Source organism: Rhinopithecus roxellana, chromosome 4 (assembly GCF_007565055.1).
Source record: "Rhinopithecus roxellana isolate Shanxi Qingling chromosome 4, ASM756505v1, whole genome shotgun sequence".
In the NCBI taxonomy this organism is placed as follows: domain Eukaryota; kingdom Metazoa; phylum Chordata; class Mammalia; order Primates; family Cercopithecidae; genus Rhinopithecus; species Rhinopithecus roxellana.
In genome coordinates this window covers 177,201,945-177,221,786 of record NC_044552.1, presented here as the reverse complement: position 1 = coordinate 177,221,786, position 19,842 = coordinate 177,201,945, and the positions used below count along the sequence as shown (strand labels likewise).

The following is a 19,842-nucleotide window of genomic DNA, read 5'->3' as shown; positions in this document are numbered from 1 at the left end:
AGGCAGAGGTTGTAGTGAGCTGAGATCACACCACTGCACTCCAGCCTGGGCAACAGAGTAAGACTCCATCTAAAAAAAAAAAAAAAAAAAGATGTTAGACAAAAAGCAAATTTGAGTTCAAAATAGGTCATAAACAGCAGAGACAGCTTGCACCATCAATAATGCATTTGGCCCAGGAACTGCTAATGAACATACAGTGCAGTGACGCTTCAAGAAGTTTTTCAAAGGAGATGAGAATCTTGAAGATGAGGAGGGTAGTGGACAGCCATCAGCAGCTGACAACGACCAATTGAGAGCAATCATCGAAGCTGATCCTCTTACAACTCATGAGAAGTTGCCGAGGAACTCACCGTCGACCATTCTATGGTCGTTCGGCACTTGAAGCAAATTGGAAAGGTGAAAAAGCTCCATAAGCGGGTGCCTCATGAGCTGAGCGAAAGTTTTAAAAAAATCGTCATTTTGAAATGTCATCTTCTCTTATTCTACACAACAACAACGAACCATTTCTCAATCAGATTGTGACGTGAGACGAAAGTGGATTTTATACAACAACCGAGAAGAAACTCCAAAACACCTTCCAAAGTCAAACTTTCACCAAAAACAAGGTCATGGTCACTGTTTGGTGATCTGCTGCTGGTCTGATCCACTACAGCTTTCTGAATCCTGACGAAACCATTACATCTGCGAAGTATGCTTAGCAAATCAATGAGATGCACCAAAAACTGCAACGCCTGCAGCCAGCATTGGTCAACAGAAAGGGCCCAGTTCTTCTCCACAATAACACAGGACTTCACATCGCACAACCAATGCTTCAAAAGTGGAAAGAATTGGGCTACAAAGTTTTACCTCATCCCTCATATTCACCTGGCCTCTCACCAATTGACTACCAAGCATCTTGACAACTTGTTGCAAGGAAAATGCTTCCACAACCAGCGGGGTGCAGAAAATGCTTTCCAAGAGTTCGTTGAATCCCAAAGCACAGATTTTTATGCTACAGGAATAAACAAACTTATTTCTTGTTGGTAAAAATGCGTTGATTGTAATGGTTCCTATTTTGATTAATAAAGATATGTCTGGGCCTAGTTATAATGATTTAAAATTCATGAGCTATACTCACAATTACTTTTGTGCAATCCCACCAACAGTGCACAAGAGTTCAAATTTCTCCACATCCTCACCAATGTTTTTTTTTTCTGTTGTTTTGAAAGTAGCCATCCTAGTGGTTGTGAGGTAAGATGAGTCATTTGAATATCATTTATATTTATTGAAGAAATGTCTATTCAAGTCCTTTGCCCTTTTACATTGGGTCATTTGACTTTTTTGTTGTTGAGTTGTAGGCGTTCTTTATGTATTCTGGATAGTAACTCCTCTTCAGATATATGATTTGTACATATTTTCTGCTACTCCATAGGTTACCTTTTCAGTCTTTTGATTGTGCCTTTTAATGCAAAGAAATTTGTATGTTTTTTGGTTTTTTTTTGAGACAAAGTCTCACCCTGTTGCCGAGGATGGAGTGCAGTGGTGTAATCTCGGCCCACTGCAACCTCTGCCTCCCGGGTTCAACCAATTCTCCTGCTTCAACCTCCTGTGTATCTGGGTCCGCAGGCATGTGCCACCACACCTGGCTAATTTTTGTACTTTTAGTAGAGATGGGGTTTCGCCATGTTGCCTAGGCTGGTCTCAAACTCCTGACCTCAGGTTATCCACACGCCTCTGCGTCCCAAAGTGCTGAGGTTACAGGCGTAAGCCACCATGCCCAGCCAGTTTACAGTTTTGGTGCTGTCTGATTTACCCATTTTTACCACTGTTACCTATGCTTTTGGTATCATATCTGGGAAACACTTGCCAAATCCAATATCAGCTTTTCCCCTGTTTCCGTTTAAGAGTTTAATAGTTCTAAGTTTTATATTTAGTTCTTTGATCCATTTTAAGTTACTTTTCATGTATGGTATAAAGTAAGGACTCAATTTGATTTGTTTGCATATGGAAATACAGTGTTTCCAACACCATTTTTTGGAAGGCTGTTCTTTCTTCATTGAACGGTTTTGGCATCTTTGTCAAAAGCCATTTAGCTGGGTGAAGTGGCACACATATGTAGTCCTCACTACTCAGGAGGCAGAGGTAGGAGAATTGCTTGAGGCCAGGAATTCAAGACCAGCAAGACCCCGTCTCAAAAAAATAAGAAGAATTTAAACACATCATTTGGCCATACATGCATGGGTCTATTTCTGAGTTCTCTATTCTATTCTACTGTCTTTATGCATACCATATTCTTTTGATTACTGTGGTTTTATAGCAAGTTTTGAAATCAAGAAGTGTGACACCTCCAACTTTGTTCTTTTTCAAGATTATTTTAGCCATTCAGGGTCCCTTGAGAGTTTATATAAATTTGGGGATAGATTTTTCTGCCATTGGGATTTTGGTAGGGATTGCATTGAATCTATTTGTGTATTTTTTTTTTTTTTTTTTTGAGATGGAGTCTTGCTCTGTTGCCCAGGCTGGAGTGCAATGGCGCCATCTTGGCTCACTGCAAACTCTGCCTCCCAGGTTCAAGCGATTCTCCTGCCTCAGCCTCCCAAGTAGCTGGATTACAGGTGCCTGCCACCACATCCAGCTAATTTTTGTATTTTTAGTAGAGACAGGGTTTCACTATGTTGGCCAGACTGGTCTCGAACTCCTGACCTCAGGTGATCCGTCTACCTCAGCCTACCAAAGTGCTGGGATTACAGGTGTAAGCCACTATGCCCAGCCTATTTGTGTAGTATTGATGTTTTGACAATATTATGTCTTTCAATCCACGAACATGAGAAGTCTCTTCATTTATTTGTGCCTTCTTTCATTTATTTCAGTAATGTTTTCAATGCACAAGTTTTTTGCCTCATTGGTTAAGTAAATTCCGAAATATTTAATTCTTTTTCATGATAATTTTTCTGTTAATTTCCTATTCGGATTGCTGTTAGCATATACAAATGCAACTAATTTTTGTATGACTTTATATCCTACAACTTTGCTAAACACATTCATTCTAACTGTGTATGTGTGTTTGTGTGTGTGTAACTATTAGGGTTTGCTGCATATAAGCCCAGATGATCTGTGAACACTTCCTTTCCAATTTGGATGCCTCTGTTTATTTTTAAACCTAAAATAGATTTCAATATTTCTATTTTAAAAAAGTCAATAGAGGAAGTGATTAAAGATGGGGGTGGGTGAGACTATCCATGGAACCCATATACTGGCATTAGCTAGTATTCAAGTAGCAGCTTCTGTTACCTCCATCCACCAGGATGCTCCAATAAAGATACAGGAGTTACCTGTATGGTTGAGTTGGAGAATTAATGAGATCCCAGTGGAACAGAAAGACAGGAAATGCTCTGTTTGGGGGTAAAAAGTTGGAAAACCCAAAGTCATTCTTTTCTAGTGTATTAATAGTTCCTACCTGTAGAGATGGTACCTGGACACACAGACAGAGGCACAAACCTCCTGGAGTGGATGAGAAATCTGCATGATGGGCATGCGTTGCACAGAAGACAACATGACCAACGACCTCTTCATCACAGCTGTATACTGTAGAGGGCACAAAAATGAAATGGTGGACAAAAATACAAGGCCCAACATTACAAATTAACAATGGTTTCATATGAGAGATCTACTATCTAATTATGATATGAGGAAAAAAAGGGGACCACATATTATTAAAGATCAAAGTATCAGCAGAGGTCACATTCTACAGACATTGTGTCTTCGCTAAATTGGAGCTGAATATGATTAAAATCTCACATTTAAAAGTGGAAGTGTTTTAAAGCATTTCTTTCCTTCCTTCCTTCCTTCCTTCCTTCCTTCCTTCCTTCCTTCCTTCCTTCCTTCCTTCCTTCCTTTTGAGACAGAGTCTTGTTGTCACCCAGGCTAGAGTGCAGTGCCATGGTCTCAGCTCACTGCAGCTTCCGCCTCCTGGGTTCAAGCAATTATCCTGCCTCAGCCTCCAAAGTAGCTGAGACTACAGGTGTGCATCACCAAGTCTGGCTAATTTCTGTATTTTTAGTAAAGAACAGGGTTTCACCATGTTGACCAGGCTGATCTCAAGCTCCTGACCTCAGTTGATCCACCTGCCTTGGCCTCCCAAAGTGCTGGGATTACAGGCGTGAGCCACTGTGCCTGGCCAAAGCATTTACTTCAGTGAAATGATGGGGCCTCAGAAGTTCGAAAAATGTGTGGCCCCTCAAATTCTTTTTTTTGTGTGTATATGAGCCAAAGATTTATTTCCTCATTTCTTGCATTTGAAGTACTCTTCGATGACATCTTTGGCCTGAGACTCCTTGCCATAGTCCTTAACTACTATACAACTGCAACCAACCACTTTACAGGGTTTCGTTTCCCTTCTCTGTCAATTTAAAGAGACCTACCCATTCCCCTAGTTTCTTGTTGTCATCAACCTTAATTCGGTTGATTTGGTGTTCAGGGCAAAGGGCCTCCACGACTTGGCATACATAGGCTCATCACAGTTGGGTGCAAGCACACAAAGATGGGCTTGGCACTTGTCTAAGGCTTCAGCAGCTTCGCGAACTCCACGTGCGAGGCCATCGTGGATGAGGGCGGTCTTCAGCACCTCTTGTAAAGCAGTATTAATGTCCCTTACACCTCCAGCAGCAATGCCTTCCTCGGCCATGGTGGTGGGTTACAGGTGAAGCCGTATCTTGAACACACCCAAGCCTCCGCCTCCGCACAACTCGGCGGCGGCTGGGAAAGAGCCTCAAATTCCTAGCATGTTAAAAATTTCTGCCTAGATCTGAAAGACTTACTCTTACCATTGTCAAGCCAACCTATTGTGTCTTTTACAAATATTGACTTTAACAATGTTGACTTTAGTTACTGCATTGACTTTAGTTACTGCTTCGACGTTCCCTCTAAGTGGTATTAACTGGAAACTTCTCTTCGGCCTCCCTTGCAAAGTCATTCTTTCCACAACTGGGTTATTTACCTTTCTCTGTTTCTGATGCAAAAGTCTCTTGAGCCTCTAGGGAAACATCTTTCAGATCCAACAACTATTCTTTTTTTTTTTTTTTTTTTTTTTTTTTGACAGAGTTTTACTCTTGTCACCCCGGATTGGAGTTCAATGGTACGGTCTTGATTCACTCCAACTCCGCCTCCCAGGTTCAAGTGATTCTCCTGCCTCAGCCTCCCAAGTAGCTGGGATTACAGGGGCCCGCCACTATGCCTGGCTAATTTTTGTAGTTTTAGTAGAGATGGGGTTTCACCATGTTGGCCAGGCTGGTCTCGAACTCCTGACCTCAGGTGATCCACCTACCTCCGCCTCCCACAGTGCTGGGATTACAGGCGTCAACCACTGTGCCCAGCCAAAGACTATCCTATATTAAACTTCGACATTTAAATGTACATATAATTTGCCACTCCAAAAAGTAACTTGACATTTTCATTCAGAACTATTAGGTCTGAAGTTAGGTAATGTTTTAGTGTCATTGTGTAAAATTCTGGAGCCTCTCAGCCCCAAGCATGAAAAAAAGGCCATTGCACCCACAGTTCAATTTCAGTTGTTTTTGGTTGAGTACCTCTTGTTTTTTTTATTTGTAGATGAGATGATTATAGCTGATTCTGCCTCTGTGGTCACTCTGTTCTCCTCGTAGCACTGTCTTCATTGTGAAATTATTCTGTAACTCTGCCTGCCGTTTAATGAACTCATTTTCTACTCATACACCTGCCTCTGAGAGCTCGATGCTGATCCTATTCGGAAACCTAGTGGTGCAGCAGCCTCGCAGAATAGGGCTTCAGCCAAACTGGGACATGAAAAACACCAAGGCCTCAGCTCAGATAGGAGCAGTAACCACTGAGAATTTGTATTTGCTAAAGTCAAGAAGAATCTACCACAGTCCTCTTTATAAAACATCTGAAAATCTCTAGAGTTGCAAATTTACATGTAATTTATTCATCCTTTAAACACAAACACAAAGCATTTTTTTTTAAAAACCAAAACCCCCAAATACTTATTATTTCACATTTTGTGAAGATCAGGAACCCAGAAATGGCTTAGCTAGTCCTGACTCAGGGACTCTCACCAGATTGCATTTAAGCTGTTGGCCAGGGGCTGTCATCTCAAGGCTCATTAGACACTGGACTTTACTTCCAAGTTCACTGTCCTAGTTGTTGGTAGGTATTGGTTCTCAACTCGCTGGGGCAGGAGGCTTCAGCCTCTTACCACACAGGCCTCTCCACTGGATGGCTTACAAGATGGCAGCCTGCTTTCCTCAGACTGAGAGATGAGATGGAGGATCCAAGGTGGTAGCCCAAGTCTTTAACCTCAAAAGTGATACCAGGGTTGGGAACACAGTCCGACCCTGGCAAAATATGACACATAGCATTTACTTCATAGCACTAACGCTCAAAGTTGTGGATTAATAGGAAGAATATGCTATAAATGAGTAAATATAAAAATACTGGGGCCAGGTACTGTGGCTCACACCTGTAATTCCAGCACTTTAGGAGGCCAAGGCGAGTGGATCACCTGAGGTCAGGAGTTCAAGACCTGCCTGGCCAAAATGGTGATACCGCATATCTACTAAAAATACAAAAAGTGGCCAGGTGTGGTGGTAGTCGCCTGTAATCCCAGCTACTTGGGAGGCTGAGGCATGAGAATCACTTGAACCCAGGAGGCAGAGGTTGCAGTGAGCCGAGATTGCGCCATTGCAGAGCGAGACTCCGCCTCAAAAAAGAAAGTATATATATATATTTTTTTTTGGTAGAGATGGGTTTTTGCCATGTTGCCCAGGCTGGTCTCGAACTCCTGAGCTCCTCAGCCTCCCAAAGTTCTAGGATTACAGGCATGAGCCACTGCACCCGGCCTGTACTAGACTTTTACATGACCGGCAGCACAGTAGGTGTGTTTACACCAGCATCACCGCAGACACGTGAGTAATGTGTGACAATGGCTCCTACATCACCAGGCAATAGGAATTTCTCAGCTCCATTATAATCTTATGGGACCACCATCATATATGTGGCCCTTCATTGACCTAACTATCTTACCCAGTACAGACTGTACTCAAATTAGTAATTAAAATAGAATGAGATGAAACACATATAGATGGAAGTTACCTGTTTTCATTTCCACCTCAAGAGTTCTCTGAGAGCCTGCTGGTTGCGCATGGCCCTATGTGCAGCACCTTTGTCATGACTTAGAATTGTTGCTTATGGAAAATTCTGGAGAATCTCAGTCTCAGAGTTCTTGCGTTCATGGGAAATCATGATAGGCTTGGAGTTCAACCAGAAGAGAGAATCTGAATTAAGGGGGTTTTAATGATCATACCCAATTATTATTTTCAAGATAAATAGTTCTCCTCATTTTCCAGGTCCTAAGGACAGATGAATGGGTTGTAATTCCTGTTTTCTTCAATTTGTCCTCTAGAAAATAGGTTCCCCAAGTGGCTAAGGCTGTCATGTTAATTGATCTCATCTCTTGTTCATCAGCTGTTGATTCACAGACAACACTCTCACTTTGAATTGGTGGAAGCTTTTGATTCCACAGTGACCAGTGAGATAGATCACATTGTTTAATGCTGGGTTTTCATTGTTGTTGTTATTGTTTTTGTTTGTTTGTTTGTTTGTTTTTGCTGTGTTTTTTTATAAGACAGAGTCTCCTTCTGTTAACCAGGCTGGAGTGCAGTGGTGCTATCACGGCTCACTGCAGCCTCAACCTCTCAGGCTCAAGGGATCCTCCCGCATCAGCCTCCCCAGTAGCTGGAACTACAGATGTGGACCACTACTTTCGGCTTTTTTTTTTTTTGTAGAGACAGGGTTTCACTGTGCTGTCAGAGGTGTTCGAATCAGAGCAACTCCAATTTAAATAGGAGCTGGGTAAAATAAGGCTGAGCTCTAATGGGCTGCATTCCCAGGAGGTTAGGCATTCTAAGTCACAGGATGAGACAGGAGGTTGGCACAAGGTACAAGTCACAAAGACCTTGCTAATAAAACAGGTTGTGGTAAAGAAGCTGGTCAAAACCAAGATGGCGATGAAAGTGACCTCTGGTTGTCCTCACTGCTCATTATATGTTAATTATAATTCATTAGCATGCTAATAGACACTCCCACCAGCACCATGACAGCTTACAAACGCCAGGGCAAAGTCAGGAAGCTACCCTATATGTCTAAAAGGGGAGGGACCCTCAGTTCCTGGAATTGCCCACATCTTTCCCAGAAAAACGCATGAATAATCCACTCCTTGTTAAGCAGATAATCAAGAAATAACGTAGCCAATGGGAGCCCATGCTGCTGCTCTGTCTGTAGAGTAGCCTTTCTTTTATTCCTTTGCTTTCACTTTCCGATATGGACTCACCCCAAATTCTTTCTTGTGCAAGGTCCCAGAATCCTCTCTTGGAGTCTGGATCTGGACCCCTCTCAGTAACTATGCTGTTCAGGCTGGTCTTGAACTCCAGGGCTCAAGCAATCTTCCTGCCTCAGCCATGGAGCAGCTAGGACTACTACAGGCGTGCACCACCCTATCTGGCTTAAATTACACGGATTTGTTTTCCTATCTTGCCCCACCAAAACAAACAAAACAAAAAAGACAATGCACTGGTTTAAAATACGTCCAGGCCGGGGCGTGAGGCGGGCGGATCACGAGGTCAGGAGATTGAGACCATGCTGGCTAACACGGTGAAACCCTGTCTCTACTAAAAATAACAAAAAATTTGCCGGGCGTGGTTGCAGGCGCCTGTAGTCCCAGCTACTCAGGAGGATGAGGCAGGAGAATGGCCTGAACCCAGGAGGCGGAGCTTGCAGTGAGCCGATATCGCGACACTGCACTCCAGTCTGGGTGACAGAGAGAGACTCCGTCTCAAAATAAATAAATAAAAATAAATAAAATACATCCAATTTATCAAGAGAGTAATTTCATTGTTCTTGGGACCTGTCCCAGGCAAGCCCCTCCTGCTCTCTAACACCCTCACCCCCACCCCACAAAGGGATGAATAACTGTGCCAGTTTCCCCAAGGGTCTAGGGGTTCCGGGACACAATACTTAGGCTGCTAGAGGCTCCAGGAAGACCAATGAAGCCCTGGGGCAAGTTTCCCCACAGCAAACTGCCTCCATTATGCCGAGATTCCCAGCCTCCAGAGGAACGGCGGGGAATGGATGAGAAGGGAGCAGGAGTGGGGTGTCTGGAAAGGGTGGGAAAATCAGCAGCTCACATGACGAATATATGACAAATAAGTAGTATATGGGCAGTGGCTGAAACGTTTGCAGCTTTAAGAAAGAACTCAAATGAGAGCCAAGCCCAAACATTTTTACCTGCTCCAAACAATTTCCAGAATCCAAACTATGGTTTGGGTGGGAGGGAAGAGACTCCCACTTAATTATCTACATGGTTTTAAGGTTTTGGATGACAATATACTTAAAGAAACTTGCTCTAGGCTGAGCTCAGTGGCTCAGGCCTATAACCCCATCACTTTGCAAGGCCCAAGGCAGGCAGATCCCTTAAGCCCAGGAGTTCGAGACCAGCCTGGGCAACATGGCAAACTCCGTCTCTACAAAAAATTAGCTGGGCATGCGGATCACGAGGTCAGGAGATTGAAACCACTGCACTCTAGCCTGGGTGACAGAGCAAGACTCTGTCTCTAAAATAAAGAAATAAAGGAAGTTGCTCTTGCAACTTGTGCTGAGAAAAACAGTGTTAGAACGGGGGGAAATTATTCTTCAACTTAATTGCTAGTTTTTTCAAACAAAGCCCATCTCATAGATCTCAAAGAAACCATGAAGCTAGGAACGAATGGTGAATCAGCTCTTTCAGCCAGTTCTTATCATTAGTGGAGAAAGTCCACAGTGTCTTCCTCCCTAGACTGGAGAATGAGATATTTAAAGCCCTTAAATCTCTGAAAGTCTGGAGGAGAAGTATACAGAAACATTTTATATCCTCTTACCTCTTCTCCCTGACACCAAATTTAGGCATACCGTTACATAGGACAGGGGCCAAGATGGAATTCTCTGCATATCTCCAAAGTGTCTAGAAACCATTTTTCTTGAATACAATGAAGTGTTGGAGATCGAAATTCCTCCCATATGGACATATTTGGGGCTAGGACTAGCTCCACTGCACTCGAGTCTCATTCTGCTCAACAGTCAGCTTCTGGGTCGGGTGCAGTGGCTCACGCCTGTAATCTCAGCACTTTGGGAGGCCAAGGCAGGCATGGTATGGTGGCACGGGCCTGTAGTCCCAGCTACTGGGGAGGCTGAGGCAGGAGGGTCCGTTGAGTCCGGGAGGTTGAGGCTGCAGTGAGCCATAAATGTGCCACTGCACTCTAGCCTGGGTGACAGAGCAAGACTCTGTCTCTAAGATAAAGAAGTAAAGGAAGTTGCTCTTGTAACTTGTACTGAGAAAAACAGTGTTAGAACGGGGGGAGATTATTCTTCAACTTAATTGCTACTTTTTTCAAAGCAAGCCCATCTCATAGATCTCAAAGGATCTCATAGAGGTCAGGAGTTCGAGACCAGCCAGGCCAACATGGTAAAACCCCGTCGCTACTAAAAATACAAAAATTAGCCGGACTTGGTGGCATGTACCTGTAATTCTAGCTGCTCAGGTGGCTGAGGCAGGAGAATTACCTGAACCTGGGAGGCAGAGGTTGCATTGAGCCAAGATCACACCACTGCACTCCAGACTGGGGCGGGGGGGGCTAGAGTCAGGCATCATCTCAAAAAAAAAAAAAAAAAAAATCAGCTTCTGGACAGGTATGGTGGCTTATGCCTCTAAACCCTGAGCTTTGAGAGGTTGAGGTGGGAGGACTGCTTGAGGCCAGGAGTTTGAGACCAGCCTGGGCAACATAGGGAGACCGTGTCTCTACAAAAATGAAAAAAATTAGCTAGGTGTGATGGTGCACTCCTGTAGTCTCATCTACTCAGGAGGCTGAGTGGGGAGGATCATTTGAGCCTAGGAAGTCAAGGTTGCAATGAGCTGTGATCACACTACTGTACTCCAGCCTGGGTGAAACCCAGTGAGACCTTGCCTCTAAAAAAGAAAAAGAAGAAAAAAATAGCTTCTAATGTTGGTGAACACTATGTGCTGAGAGCTTTAATCATTATTGAAGCTTTTTAAAAATATAATTATAGAATGCTTATATTAGGAGGCTGAGGCAGGAGGATTGCTTGAGCCCAGGAGTTCAAGACCAGCCTGGGCTACATAGTGAGACCCTATCTCTAAACAGAAAAAAAGTTTACTTATGTGTTAATCTTGGAGAGTGTCTTGCTGTATTACCTTGAGTGTTGCAAATGTTTACAGGAAAGTAAATATATAATAGTTGTTATTAAATACAGTCCATAAGAATGATACGGATTTTCTAAATTCAGCAGGTATGAACCATGCTCAATTTTGTTCAAATTGAAATTAAATTTACTGTAGAAAATGAACATTTAAAACCCCAAAGTCATCCCTTTTTTCTTTTATTTTCTTTGTGTGCGTGTGTTTTGTTTTTTGTTTGTTTGTTTGCTTTTGTTTTTGTTTTTGAGATAGAGTCTCGCTCTCGTTGCCCAGGCTGGAGTGCAGTGGCATGGTGTGATCTCAGCTCACTGCAACCTCCACCTCTGGCTTCAAGTGATTCTCCTGCCCCAGTCTCCCAAGTAGCTGGGAGTACAGGTGTGCGCCACCACACTCGGCTAATTTTTGTATTTTTAGTAGAAATGGGGTTTCACCATATTGGTCAGGCTGGTCTCGAACTCCTGACCTCTGGTGATCCACCCGCCTCAGCCTCCCAAAGTGCTGGGATTACAGGCGTGAGCCACGCACCTGGCCCTTTTTTCCTTTATCTGACTCTGAACACATCTTCATGATCCATTAGATCCCAACACGCACTTTACAAACTAAATCTAGGCTACACATTGGTGAGGACAGAAACAGAGAGGTGAGAGACTCTTGTAGGAGCATTTGGAAATGATATTAGCCAGGAAGATTATAGGTGTGTCCAGTACTTCTTCATTGGCAAGATGAAGCCGAGGAGTGAAAGGAGCTTTGTACAAAGCACTGCAGAGTCAGGAAGTCTATTGTTTCTGTATTTTATCAAGTCTGATTGTATCAGAGTTAACACGCTTACAAGCAAAACAAAACACCAACCTATTAATATTGTGTTGATCTCTATCTTGGCTTATTTTAATATTAAAAGGGTATTTCAAAGATACTGGAAAGTAAAGGAGGCTGTAAGTTTAACATAAACAGGTACCTTGGACCTTTATTTTAGCCCATCTGAAAATACATATTGTATCTTTTTTTTTCAGAAATTAAAATTTTCATTTTGAGTTAATTGTGGATTACCATGCAGTTGTGAGAAATAATACAGAGAGATCCTGTATACCCGTCACCTGGTTTTCCCCAATAGTAACATCTTGCAAAAATATAGTACAATATCACAACCAAGATATTGACATTGATACAGTGAGGGAACAGAACATTCCCACCCCATAAAAATCCCTCTCCCTCTACCCTTCTTTAACCCTTAGCTACTACTGACCTCTTCATTTCTGTAATTTTGCCATTTAAAGTCTGTCATATAAATGGGATCATTTGTATGTAACCTTTGAGGATTGGCAGGTTTCTTTCCACAGAATTCTCTGGCGATTCATGCAGGTTTTGTTGCATGTATTAATAGTTTGTTTCTTTTTATTGTTGACTAGTATTTCACGGTATGGGCAGACCAGTTTGTTTAACCAACATGTTGAAGAGCATCTAGGTTTTCCATTTTGGGGCTATTTCAAGTAAAGCTGGTATAAACATTCATGTACAAGTTGTTACATGAAGCTCCAGGAGTGTACTTGTAAGGCTATATGGCATGGTAGTTGTATGTTTCTTGTCTTTTTTGTTTTTTTGGCTTGTTTAGTATTTTAAGAAACTGCTGGCTAGGCATGGTGGCTCACGCCTGTAATCCCAGCACTTTGGGAGGCCGATGCAGGCAGATCACTTAAGGTTAGGAGATCGAGACCAGACTGGTCAACATGGTGAAACCCTGTCTCTAGTAAAAATACAAAAATTAGCTGGGCATGATATGTGCCTGTAATCCCAGCTGCTTGGGAGGCTGAGGCACGAGAATCACTTGAACCCAGGAGGTGGAGGTTGCAGTGAGCCGAGATTGCGCCACCATACTCCAGCCTGGACGATAGAGCGAGACTCAGGTTAAAAAAAAAAAAAAAAAAAAAAAGAAGCTGCTACTGTCTTCCAGAGTGACTATGCCATATTACATTCCCACCAGCAATGTATGAGTGATCCAGTTTCTCTGCAGCCTCATCAGCATTTGGCGTTGTCACTATTTTTTTCATTTTAGACACCCTAAGACATCATTGTGTAGTGATATCTCACTGTGGTTTTAATTTGCTTTTCCCAAATTGCACACAATTTCATTTATTTGCCACCTGTGGATCCTCTTTGATAAAATGTTGCTTCGTCTTTCACCTGTGTTCTCAGTGATTTTTTGTTTGTTTGTTTACTTGTTTTTTTACTGCTGAGTTTTAAGAATTCTTTCTATATTTAGATACTAGTCCCTTGTGGGATATGTGGTTTGCAAACATTTTCTCCCAATCTGTAGCTTTTCTTTTCATCTTCTCAACAGGGTCTTATGTAGGACAAAAGTTTTAAATTTTGGTGAAGCCCAATTTCTAGTTTTTCCTCTTATGGATCATGCTTTTTGTATCAAGTCTAAGAACTATCCTGCTTAGCCTTAGCTCCCTAAGATTTTCTCCTGTCTTTTCTAAAAGTTTTAGTTTTATGTTTTACATGTAAGTCTGTGATTCATTTTTAGTTAATTATTTTGTCAGGTGTGTGACATAAGTCAAAGTTAATTTTTTGCCTATGAATGTCCAATTTCTTCAGCACCATCTGTTGAAAGGCTGTCATCCACCATTGAATTACTTTTGCACCTTTGTCTTTTTAAAAAATACATTTACTTATTTATTTGTTTATTTATTTATTTATTTATTTACTAATGACATCTTCATGTGAATACTTTCGAGCCTTTGTCAAAAATCATTTGGGCATATGTACATAGGTTTATTGCTATTGTTATGATTTTAAAAGCATTTAGCAAGCTAACTTAAAGGAATACAAAATAAACATTAGATCAGGTTATCCACCTTTCCTTTGTGTATTGCTAGTTGAGATGTTTATCAATTCACAGCCTAATCTTTTTTTTTTTTTTTGAGACAGAGTCTTCCTCTGTCGCCCAGGCTGGAGTGCAGTGGCGCGATCTTGGCTCACTGCAACCTCCATCTCCCAGGTTCAAGCGATTCTCCCACCTCCTGCCTCAGCTTCCCGAGTAGCTGGGATTACAGGCACATGCCACCACGCTTGGCTAATTTTCGTATACTTTTTAAGTAGAGATGGGGTGTCACCATGTTGGCCAGGCTGGTCTTAAACTCCAGACCTCAGATGATCCACCTGCCTCGGCCTCCCAAAGTGCTGGGATTATAGGCGTGAGCCACGACGCCCCGCCACAAAGGGATTTAAGTTGGTAGAGGAACATAAAATCTACAGTTCACATCGTATAATACATTGTATAATAGCTTTGTTTTGAGTAAGCAATGTTGACTTATTGAAGCAAAGTTTTCAACTTTGAAAAGTCCTCTACATTTTGTCTGGCACTCAACTCAGTGAAAGTTTATTGAATTAATATGTGAAAATATGCATTTTTAAATGTTGGATACGTATAGGGTCCTTTGTAGAAGGGATTTGAAATTGTGAGGATTACAGCCATTTGATCTACCCTGGAAAGTAGATACCTTCCACATACCTTCTGGTATCTTCTAATAATGCATCCTGAGAAATTCTTTCTCCATATTGGACACATCATTTACTCTATCTTGGTTCCAGTCCCTCCTTTGTTACTTTAGAGTAATCCTGAATTTGAGTCAGGCGCCAATCTTAAACCTTGGTAAATGAAACTGAGATCTAAATAGCTGGCTTTATACTTAACTCCAAAGCAATAAATTCCTTAAGAGCTACAAGGATAGCGTTTGCCTATATATATATATATGTGATGTATAACTACAAATGACTGAGCTTTAAACTTCATCTGTAAATTGAACATTTTCTGTAGCTTCCATATGAATTTTAATTATTAAGTACTCATGAATTGAATAAAACTGATAATTCTTCTAGTTTATAATTAGCAAATTATAATTAATGCTCTAAAATAATCCATCTCAAATCCTCACATAGAAAGTAAAATTCAAATAATTTACTCACAGTTTCTTCCATAGAATTCTCCAGAGGATAATAACATTAGTATTGGTTATTTGTTTATTTTCCAGGACATGTAAATGTTAATATTTTTATCTGTAAAAAGTAAAATAATATTTTAAGAGACGTCGATATTCCAGTACTCTCTATTCTGCTTGAAACAGCTCTGTGATAAGGGAGTATTAAGAATAACAAATTCACACAAGCACAAGATAGGAGAGCAGGAATCAAGTTCTTAGATGACTGGATATCTCTGTGGGAACAATTGGTTCAGCAAGAAGTAGGCTTTTTATCCAGGGAAAACAAAGAAATCATAATTAAGAGAGAAGCAGTTTCAAAGGTGAAGGTGAGGAGTTGCCAGTCTCAGCGAAGGCTCTGTAACTAGAGAATGAATCTTTAGGGTAGAGTTAACGGTAAATTTTAAACTGTTTTAATAATTATAATTATTTTTGCAGTTTGAAGAGGGTGTCTGAACTCAGTTGTAAAATGTTTGACATTTGTGAATTCTTTTAATGTTATATTTGAAAATGTTTTGGTGCATGCACAAAGTGCTCAACTATGACTCCACATTTTATTGTTAAATATCACGTGACCCATCTTTCTGGAGAAGTATGTGTGCGAAGTACAGGTTCAGCCTGCTACACAGGCAGCGTGTATTTGTTTTTGAGAAATCTCAAACTGTTTTTATGAGAGAATTAACCCTCTCAGGGAAACAGCTCTACCAACGACTACCCCATGGGAGAGGATGTGTGGGGACACCTGCATCCTGCTATTTGGAGAAAAATTGAGCTGCTAGTGAGACAATGAACCAACAGCCTTGGACTGAGAAGTGAAAAATAGAGAACACCTGCCTCCCCTCCACACCGATGCCAATCCAAGCAATTCTGAAGGCATCTTGGAATCCCTAGAAAAGAAAATGTCAGTGACTCGATTTAGAACCTTGGAAAGTAGAATGGTAACTTTGTGCTTGGCATGTAATAGGCACTCGATAAACATTTATTGAAAGAAACAAAGAAAGAATGAGAGAGAGAAAGAAAGAGAAAGACAGAGAGAGAGAAAGAAAGAAAGAGAAAGAGAGAGAGAAAGAAAGGAAGGAAGGAAGGAAGGATGGACGGAAGGAAGGAAGGAAGGAAGGAAGGAAAGAAAGAAAGAAAGAAAGAAAGAAAGAAAGAAAGAAAGAAAGAAAGAAAAGAAAGAAAGAAAGAAAGAAAGAGAGAGAAAGAAAGAGCGAAAGAACGAACTTTGTAACATTCGGAAGCACTAAGTGGCATACCAAAAGGTTGGGCTATTTCATTGCTAGAGATAATTAATTACATAACCACTTCTCTTTCTTTCTTTCTCTTTTTTTTTTTTTTTTTTTTTTTTTGAGACAGGGTCTCATTATGTCATCCAGGCTGCAGTCTGGAACTCCTGGGCTCAAGTGATCCTCTCGCCTCAGCCTCCCAAGTAGCCGGGACTAAAGGCATGCACCACCACTCCTGGCTAAATTTTTTCATTTTTGGTAGAGATGGGAGTTTCACTGTGTTACCCAGGCTGGTCTTGAACCCCTGGTGTCAAGCAATCCTTCCACTTCAACCTCCCAAAGTACTGGGATTACAGGTGTGAGCCACCAGGCCTGACCATAATCACTTTTGTAAACAACCAAAAAAACAAAGAGTAACTCCCTAGTCTCTAAGTAAGATGGAAGGGATTTTCAGAAACCAAAGGTAGTTACGTATGTGCTTGTGTGAATTTGTTATTCTTAATTCTCCCTTATCACAGAGCTGTTTCAGAGAGAATAGAGAGTACTAGAATGTGCACATCTCCTAAAATATGATTTTACTTTTTTTTTTAGATGGAGTCTCTGTTGCTAGGCCGGGGTTCAGTGGCGTGATCTTGGCTCACTGCAACCTCTGCCTCCCGGGTTTGAGTGATTCTCCTGCCTCAGCCTCCTGAGTAGCTGGGACTACAGGCACGTGCCACCACACCTGGCTAATTTTTGTACTTTTAATAGAGACTTGATTTCACGATGTTGGCCAGGATGATCTCAATCTGTTGACCTCGGGATCCACCCGCCTCGGCCTCCCAAAGTGCTGGAATTACAGGCGTGAGCCACCACGCCTAGTCCTATGATTTTACTTTTTACAAATAAGAATATGAACATTTACCTGGCCTGGAAAATAAACAAAAAGCAAGTAACTGCTAATCTAAGCAGATGCTGATGTATTCCTCAGCATGTAGGTTATACACTGTTGGCTTGACCTTGCAATCCTTTCTGAAAATTTGAAGGCTAGTAGATGTGAAAACCTTTGCTAAGAATTTCCCAAGAACCAAGTAAATGTAATCTCACACAATGTGAAAATGTTGACAGTATTTGTGCTACTTACTGATACATTTTCAAACGTGCTGACGTTAATCATTCTCAAATAGGTTTTTTTCTTCTTCTTCTTTTTTTTTTTTTTGAGACAGAGTCTCTCTATGTCACCCAGGCTGGAGTGCAATGGCATGATCTCAGCTCACTGCAAACTCCACCTCCTGGGTTCAAGCAATTCTCGTGTCTTAGCCTCCTGAGTAGCTGGGATTAAGGCGCATGCCACCATGCCTGGCTAATTTTTGTACTTTTAGTAGAGATGAGGCTTCACCATGTTGCCCAGGTTGGTTTTGAACTCCTGTCCTCAGGTGATCCACCCAACTGGGCCTCCAAAAGTGCTGGGATTACAGGCGTGAGCCACCGTGCCCATCCTCAAGTAGGTTTCAACAGTGCTTTTTGCTCTTAAAATCCTAAGTGAGGTCCAAATGCCACGTTTCACTAGCACTCCTGAGAGGAGAGAACACAGTTGATTAGAGGAGTGCCATGCGGTGGTGAAGTGTGGAACTGAAGGCAGATGCCAGTTGGACTCCCTGCTCTTCCATCTCCCGGGTGTGAAACCTCAAGCACACAATTTAATTTCTCTGGACCTACTCCTCCCCCACCTGCCAATGGTAAAATGAGAATAATACTGCCTATCCCACGGTGTTACTATGCGAAGTGCATTGAACAGTGCCTGACACAGAATAAGAATTCTAATGTTTCCTAAATAGTCAAAATTTAAGTCAAAATGGGGGGACTGTGTATAAATTCCTAAAACTCAGCATTTTGCAAATATACTGTTTCTTAAGGGATAAACTCCAGGGAAATTGGCCTTTTTTACATAAAAGTAATTAATTCAGAAAACAGGCCCAGCATGGTGGTTCACGCCTATAATCCCAATACTTTGAGAGGCCGAGGCAGGAGGATCACTTGAGCCCAGTTTTTCAAGACCAGCCTGGGCAACACAGCAAGACCTTGTCTCAAAAAAGAAAAAAAAAATTAATTCAGGAAACAAATTTGATGGTGAGTAACTGACCTATGGTTCCTAGGGTACCATTCGATTCATGCAATTCATTAGGCATGAAACATCCTGGTGCTGAACTACCGCTTACACCAACTTTCTACAAAATTGTACTAAATCTGAGTATGAGATATTTATCTGGAATTTAGTGTGAGGATTCCGAAAGTTTCTTCTTTTCCTCTTTTTTTTTTTTTTTTTTTTAAACAGAATCTTGCTCTGTCGACTAGGATGGAGTGCAGTGGCACAATCATAGCTGACTGCAGCCTCGAATTCCTGGGCTGAAGTCATCCTTCCACCCCAGCCTCCTGAGTAGCTAGAACTACAGGTGCACCACTGCGCCTGGCTAATTTTTTAATTTTTTTGTAGAGACAAGGTCTCGCTGTGTTAACCAGGATGGTTTCTTCATTGCTAATGGAGATTACAAGTATTTGTGAAAACTGGGGCGCTCGGTTGTCGGTTACAACTGGAATAAATTTTTTTTTCAGCCCCAAAGCCTTAATGCTTTGCTCCAAGCAATCCAGCTACAAATTTAATTTAGTTCAAATACTTACTGATTGGCTGCCATGTTCATATAATAAATATTACATTCAAGGGTCGGAAAGGAAAGGATGCAAGCCACTTGGACTGATATTATTTCAAGTCTTCATCTTTTGAGAAAGGCTGGTGGCAAAGGAACAGATCTATGCTGTCATGTCTCAGCATCGCCCAGAGGTGGCCTGGATGCGTAACCTCCAGCACAGGCCCTCAAAGAAGGACAGGCACATTTCCGGTAACAGCCTCTTTTCCCCCGTTCCCCGGGGAGAGGGGGGCGGCTAGCACTGCTGATGGCATCGCCTGACATCACTTGTTCCGGAGGATAGGAGAGCGTGGGCCTGCGTGGCCCACCTCATCCGTGGCCTGACTGCGTTAACCTCTCGGTTCCCTGCTCTTGCCACGTGAGGTGCCCAAATATGGTTGGACTCAGGAGGAGCCAGGGAGCGCTTGCCTTTCTCCTGCTAATGGGGAGGAGGCTGGAACAAATGTTTGGAGTTAAACACAATCTGCAGGAAAGCAAATGGGGACTCGGACTCGCTCCTGGGCGAGCTGAAAGTCGGCTGCAGCAGAAGCTCCTGCCTTGGGTGATCCATCATTTAATAAACCCCAGAGAATCCAGTGTCCCCGGCAGGCTTTTTGCTCCCCTGCTCTCTTGCCTTCTGAGGCCCTGGGTCGTCCCCGCAGCTCCCGTCCCCCTGTTAGAAACGGGAGGCGCCCGAGGGCCCGGTGGGCTGCTGCCTG

General features: G+C 42.2%; 1 protein-coding gene and 1 pseudogene across 1 annotated transcript in view; one reads left to right on the top strand and one right to left on the bottom strand.

Annotated features, from left to right (window-relative positions):
- Positions 1-4,261: 4,261 nt before the first annotated feature.
- LOC104678348 lies at positions 4,262-4,663 on the bottom strand (annotated as a pseudogene).
- A 15,006-nt stretch (positions 4,664-19,669) lies between these two features.
- The window catches only part of AKAP12 (A-kinase anchoring protein 12), a 123,167-nt gene continuing 122,994 nt past the window's right edge, over positions 19,670-19,842 (top strand). The window contains 1 exon segment of the mRNA XM_010383598.2: positions 19,670-19,685. The gene's annotated coding sequence lies outside the window, so the exon portion shown is untranslated.